This window comes from Elephas maximus, chromosome 8 (assembly GCF_024166365.1).
Source record: "Elephas maximus indicus isolate mEleMax1 chromosome 8, mEleMax1 primary haplotype, whole genome shotgun sequence".
In the NCBI taxonomy this organism is placed as follows: Eukaryota; Metazoa; Chordata; class Mammalia; order Proboscidea; family Elephantidae; genus Elephas; species Elephas maximus.
In genome coordinates this window covers 122,763,551-122,770,276 of record NC_064826.1, presented here as the reverse complement: position 1 = coordinate 122,770,276, position 6,726 = coordinate 122,763,551, and positions in this window count along the sequence as shown.

Sequence of the window (6,726 nt, the reverse complement as noted above, 5' to 3'; positions counted from 1 at the left end):
GCTTGCACTTGGTGTGGTGGAGGTGTGGCCCCACAAGTGAGTGAGGGCTCTGCCAACTTTTCCCAGATCTTATTTCAGAAATAATTAAGATAGGACTAAGCCTAATTTCTCTGTCACCAGCAAGCAGCAAAGGCCGTGTGTTACAATTAAAGTCCAGTGAGGCATACTCTGGGTCTGAGGTCACTATCATTGAGACACTTGCCCAGCCTGACTACGGATAAGTCCCTTGGGGCCCCTACAAATCCTTATTGTGTGTGCTGATGATGTAGATGTATTAATGCACACCTTTGTAAACTTTTGCCTCCAAGTCCTGATGGGAATTGCTGCAGTTAGGGCCGTTTTTAGAGGGGCACAAGGCAACTGTGATGTGGGCTATACTTAATAGCCTGACCATTCAAACTGACCACTGACGACCCTCGGACTGACAGATAAATTAAGCCCCTACAGAGATGAGACGTCTGAACAAAATAAATAACAAAATCAGTTCTGCTCCTGAGCTTTTGTTACCTGTGTGGATAGTCATCAGAAAAGCCCCTAGGCTGAGAGTGGAAAACAGCCAACAAGCAGACTGGTCTTAACCAGCTCACTGCAGACCCTGAAGCATTGTCTGCTCCAGAGTAAAGAGATGTGCAATTGACCACCTCCTGGATTTAAGAGAGGACCGTCCATGGAGATTCACACACCTTCCTAGACTGGGCCTACACGCGTGGACTGCCACTGCCATCAGAAAACGCTGGATAACACAGGAAAGCTGACCCACCTATGAGATCCTGGCCAAAGCTAAAACCTGTGCAGGGACAGATCCCGGAGCCAACAGGCCAGGGTGTTCTCAGCAGGTAAAGCGTATCGGGGCTTTTTATCCTATACATAGGCTTCCCCTGGATCTTGAATGAACTCTTCACACTCTTTATCACCACAAGACCTAGGAGCAATTGGGCACTTCAATGGACAGGTTTAAATGGCTGATGGGAGGGGACAAGACAACACCAGCCTGAACCATGCATCTCAGACAAGCAGTCTGGGGTCTCAACGCAGCAGTTCCCTGCAAGGGCATTTCTTATTTGTGCCATATGTTTGATCAAATGGCCTATTCTATAAAATGTGTTTCTTTGGTGTAGAATTGTTCCTGACAAAAGACCTGGGTTCCACAAAGGCACTGACCAGAGTCCACGAGAGGAGGCCAAGCCTAAGGCTCCCCCAGCTGAGGGGTGGGATTGTCCCTCACCCCTTGACTAGAGGTGTGGCCAAGGTATACTGCAAGTGCAGGAAGCCCTCGACTGGGTGACAGGGGACAGGAGGCCACACACTGAAATGATCATACACTGGACCCCCACTAACAGCTATCGATGGGTATGGGGGTGGGGCCGTCAGGGTGCGCCAAATCAAACTAGTGCTGCAGATTAGAAGGCTACCCCCAAAGGCCTACCAAGTATACATAGCCCTGATACCACAACACATTCCGGGCAGGGATATCTTGTTGGGGCTGGAGCTGCAGACCTCTGGTGAGTTCCACCTCCAAGTGAGAGCCATAAAAACTGTAGTACAAGGTAATGCTAAATGGTCCCCTGTGCAGTTGCACTCCCCAGCTTGGGTCATGGCTCTTAAGCAGTATCGCCTTCCTGGTGGGCACCAAGAAATCACTGAGGCCGTGCAGGAGCTACACCCAGTGGCGATTCTGAGATTGGCCAAGAGCCCATTCAATAGTCCTGTCTGGCCAATGTTCAAGAAGGATGCCTCCCGGAGAATTACGGCAGACTACTGGGAATTGAATAAGGTGACTCCCCCCTTGTTTGTAGCTGTATCCAACATCATACAGATGATGGGGCAAATGGGGGAGGCATTGGACACTTACCACTTGGCTAATGCTTTGTTTAGCATCCCTCTACACTCAGACAGCCAGGACCAGGTGGCCTTCAGTTGGGAGGTGAGGCAGTGGACTTTAACCGTGCTCCCACAAGGGTACCTGTATAATCCCACCATATGCCATGGCATGGTTGCCACTGACCTCAAGCAGTGGGTTCCCCCTGCTGAGGTGGCCGTATTCCACTATGCTGATGATGTCATGCTGACCTCTGACTCGTTTGCTTCTTTACAGACTGCAGCTGGTGAGGTAGTCACGTACCTCCAGTCATGGGGATGGGCAGTGAATGAGGGAAACACACAGGGACCTGCTCTGTTGGTCAAGTGCTTGGGTGTTATCTGGTCGGGTAAGACACAAGTGACTCCTGAAGCAGTGATAGATAAAGTCCAAGCCTACCCCCACACAGAAACTTGGAAGCAACTACAGGCAGTTGTCAGGCTCCTGGGGTACTAGCACCACTTCACACCCCATTTAGCCCATACCCTATGGCCCCTATATAGGTTAGTGAACAAAAGAAGTGAGGGTGAAGGAGAGAGAAACAAAAAGATTGGACAAGAAAGTGATACGAGGGGATAGAGGGGAAGAGAATGAGTGAGAAAGAGAGACAGGTGAAACTGAGGAGAGTTCTAGAAAGTGAGGGTATAAGAAGAGAGAAAGAGAATGTGAAAAAAGAAGAAGTTTGGGACCGAGAGACAAAGGAAGAGGAGGCCTTCCAGCAGGCAAAGGTTGCTGTAAAAAATACAGGCTTTAGGAGTGTTAATACAAGATGAGCCGTGCCAATTGGACATAGCTTATTACCCTGAGGGGTACAGGTAGGGCCTGTGGCAATAGCAAAGCAACAAGAGAGTGCCACAGTGATTTTGGTCCCAGTTGTGGTGAGGAACAAAAGAGAGGTACAGCATGTTGGAGAAAGTCATGAGCAGTGTATAATGCCCTACTGCAAGTAGAAGCAAGTTCTTATAAAGGGTCAGGTTCCCCTTTGCTTTGAGTGTCAGAATGGGACTAATGCCTCTTGTCCCCTCAGAGTGATAGGTTGGACCCCCAATAACAGTGTGGTAGAACCCTGCTAGTTGTTGCCAATAGTTGGTTAAGGAAGCAAAAGCAAAGCCTACGGGCAGGAGCATACCCATCACCCAAAGGGTGGCTTTGCACATGTGGCTTCCATGGGTGGCTTTAACTGCCCTACAACTGGGTGGGGTGCTGCACCTTGGGATGGCTGTACATAGCTGCTAATATTTACACCACCCTCCCCAGTGTTCCCAGCAATTGGTAAACTGTAACAGGCCAGCACAGATACCAGCATGCATCATGGTGGTTTTGCCCCTTGTCCCTGTTCTTGCCCCAGGCCACCGCTATAAACGTGGAGTGGCAGGTAGAGGCACTATCCAGACACACCACAGCTACACTTAACAACACCAGGTGGGCTAACACCCTTCTAAATGTGGAGACTCAACAAATACGGAAGGTCGTCCTTCAGAGTAGGATGGCCCTTGACACCCTGACTGCCACCCACAAGGAAGACTAATCATCCTATACTTTAAAATAAAAAACAAGAAAAACATAAAGACTCACCAAAAACAAATTGAACTACAATGAAACAGGGGAACACACAATTTACAAAGAAAAACCTCTCAGCACAAAAAAAGTCAGTGGAAAAATAAAACTGTCAAAAACACATACAAAAAGGCATCAAAATGACTCATACCTATGAATAATCATGCTGAATGTAAATGGACTAAATGCACCAATAAAGAGACAGAGAGAAGCAGAATGGATTAAAAAAAAAAAAAAAACTATATGCCACCTACGTGAGACACACCTTAGACTTAAAGACTCAACCAAACTAAAACTCAAAGGATGGAAAAAATACATTAAGCAAACAACCATCAAGAAAGAGCAGGAGCGGCTATAGTAATTTCTGACAAAACAGACTTCAGACTGAAATCTACCACAAAGGATAAGGAAGGACACTACAGAATGATTAAAGGGACAATAAACCAGGAGGATATTACCATATTAAATATTTAGGCACCCAACGACAGGGCTTCAAGATACATGAAACAAACTCTAACAGTGTTGAAAAGGGAGATTGACAGCTCCACAATTACAGTAGGAGACAACACACCACTTTCAGTGAAGGACAGAACATCCAGAAAGAAGCTCAGTAAAGACATGGAAGATCTAAATGCCACAATTAACCAATGCATGAGACTATGTGTGCAGCTCTTGTCTAGAGGGGAGACATGAAGGCCAAGGGGGACAGAAGCTGGCTGAATGGACACAGAAATACAGGGTGGAGAGAAGGAGTGTGCTGTCTCATTGGGGAAGAGCAACTAGGAGTATATAGCAAAGTGTGTATAAGGTCTTGTGTTAGAGACTGACTTGATTCGTAAACTTTCACTTAAAGCACAATAAAATTTTTTTAAAAAAATGCCTCGGAAAGACACCTTTTATCACTGGATATTAAAATAAAGTGTTCTGTCCCAGGTGTTCAGCAGCTTAATTTTGATGTGTCTAGAATTTTATTTACTCTTTTTGGAATCATTAGACTTTTGAATCCGTGAGTGGTGTCTTCTGTGTGCTGGAAAACTCTCGGCTATCACTTCAAGTATTGCCTAGTCCCCCTACTGTCCCTTTTTTGGGGGACTCTTATTAGATTCCTCATAGACTTCAAGGTCTCTCCTCATTCCCTTCCCTTCACGGTATGCATTTCTTTGTCTCCCTCTATGTAGTTAAGCAGAGTCACCCGGGCTAGTTTCCAATACACTAATTTGCTCTTCAACTGTGGCTAATGTGTTGTTAGCAACCAGTTTTTTTTTTTTTTCATTTCATTGATATTTTTCATTTCTATAAATACTGTTTGGTTCTTTTAAAAATTTCTTGGTCTTTTCTTTTTCTTTACACATTTCTGTTCCTTTCAGGTATTTTTTCATGTTGGGTTTTATTTGTTTAAACAATGTTTCTTTCTGTTAAATCCAATATCTGAAATCGTTGGGCGTCTATTTCACCGTACAGGCACTCTTCGATGTATGGTTTCTCAAGTTACAACTAACTGCACTTACTACTATCAGTGTGTCTGGAACATTGGGTCTTCCTGGGAGGAAGTTAATGGAAAATGCATGCAGGAGATATGGAAAAAATTGCTGAGTTATGCAAACATGCTCCAAACATTTGATTAAGATAGTGTGATGGAAGAGATCAATGGAAAAATTGTCCATATGGTAAGAATACTGAATTTGGAACTTGATACCGCCAGTGTGGAATAGCTCATAGGTTAGGAAGAAGGGGAATTGGCTGATCAGGACTTAATGGATTTTGAAGAGGAAAGAAATTCTAAAGAAGAAAGAAATAATGAGGAAAGGAAAGAGAAGTTGTCCAAAAATTTTAGTGAAAGGATTAGCTGGAGTGCTAAGCTAAATCAGGGCATCAGTTGCTTGAAACATGGACCCAAAAGCTGATTGCTTTGCTAAAGTCAGTAGGCAGATTCAGGAAGCAGTGAGATGTATGGCAAAATACATGAAGAAAAAAAGAATAGGATCATACAGACAACTCTTACCCCTCGCCAAAGAGGTCACTCAGAGGGGAGCCTCTGGGGGGTCTGGGGCCCCAGACCCCTTTAGCCCTATGGCAGTCACATTTCCTAGGGCTTCTCTTTCTTCCTAGGCCCCCTGTGTGAGCCACTAAGTCCCACTCACAGAGCCTGTGTTGCACGTTATTGGCGTGACTACCGCCCTGCCTCATTTTCTGCTTTCCTCCTCCATTCACCTTTGGCCTGGTGCTTCTCACACACACTCATTGCTCCCTCATTTTACCATTGGGCACACACACACACACACATATACATACACTCACACAGATACTTTCACACACAAAAACACATGCAACTTCCACACTCACACAAACATGTAGACACACTCACATATATATGATTCACATGCCCACACATTCACACACTGAAACATCCACACCCATAAAACATACACCCACACACATACTCACACACATGCTTATAAACACAAACACGTCTTTACCTCCATAGCCTACTTCACGGTGAAGAAATAAACTCCTCTTTGTTAGAGACATCCACTTGCGGTATTTCTGTTATAGCAGCGCTGGATGACATTTTACACTCCATCTGTTTCTCTCACATACATGCCCCACAGTCAAGAGCACTTTCTGTCCCTCACTTTACTTTTCCTCTACTCCTCATCCACCCCTGTCCCAGTTTGAGTAACATCACTGAGTTCTCTATAAGTGCAGTCAGACAACCAACACAGAACGTTGTTCTACCTCCGGTTGGGGCGAGCCTGGGTCCTCCATCTGGCACTCACCCTGCGTCCATGTGCAGGACCTGGCAGCTGTGGGCTTCCCTTTGGCCTTGAGTTCTCTCAGTGGATGGCGTAGCTGGAGCACAGACTAGGGCCACTGACAGGTGGCAGGGACTCCTTGGGCTTCTTTCTGCTGGAAGGGACAGGAAGATAGAAAGGCACTTCTATCCGCAAAGAAGGACCGTCGCTTGGGGGAAAGCTCATTATGGAACGGCCTCAGTTTTGAGGTCCCCTTTACCTGCAGCACCTTAGGAACAGCAGCTGCTGGGAGCTTCTGTGAAACAGAGGAACAGTGGGGATAGAGCTCACGGTGTGAGGAAGACACAAAGGCCAAGGACGACTCAGTTGATGTTGAACTGGGAGACGCTTCACAGTCTCAGATAGGAGAGCAGCAGCTGGTGGGATGTCTCAGGAGGAGAGAACAGGGCTATGCTGTGTGGGGTAGAGAGTGAGGTGTCTCTCCCAGTAGAGGCAGGGCACCCTCAGCTGTGGGAACACAGAGGTCATCATGATCTCACAGTGAGCTGATGGTTCAAA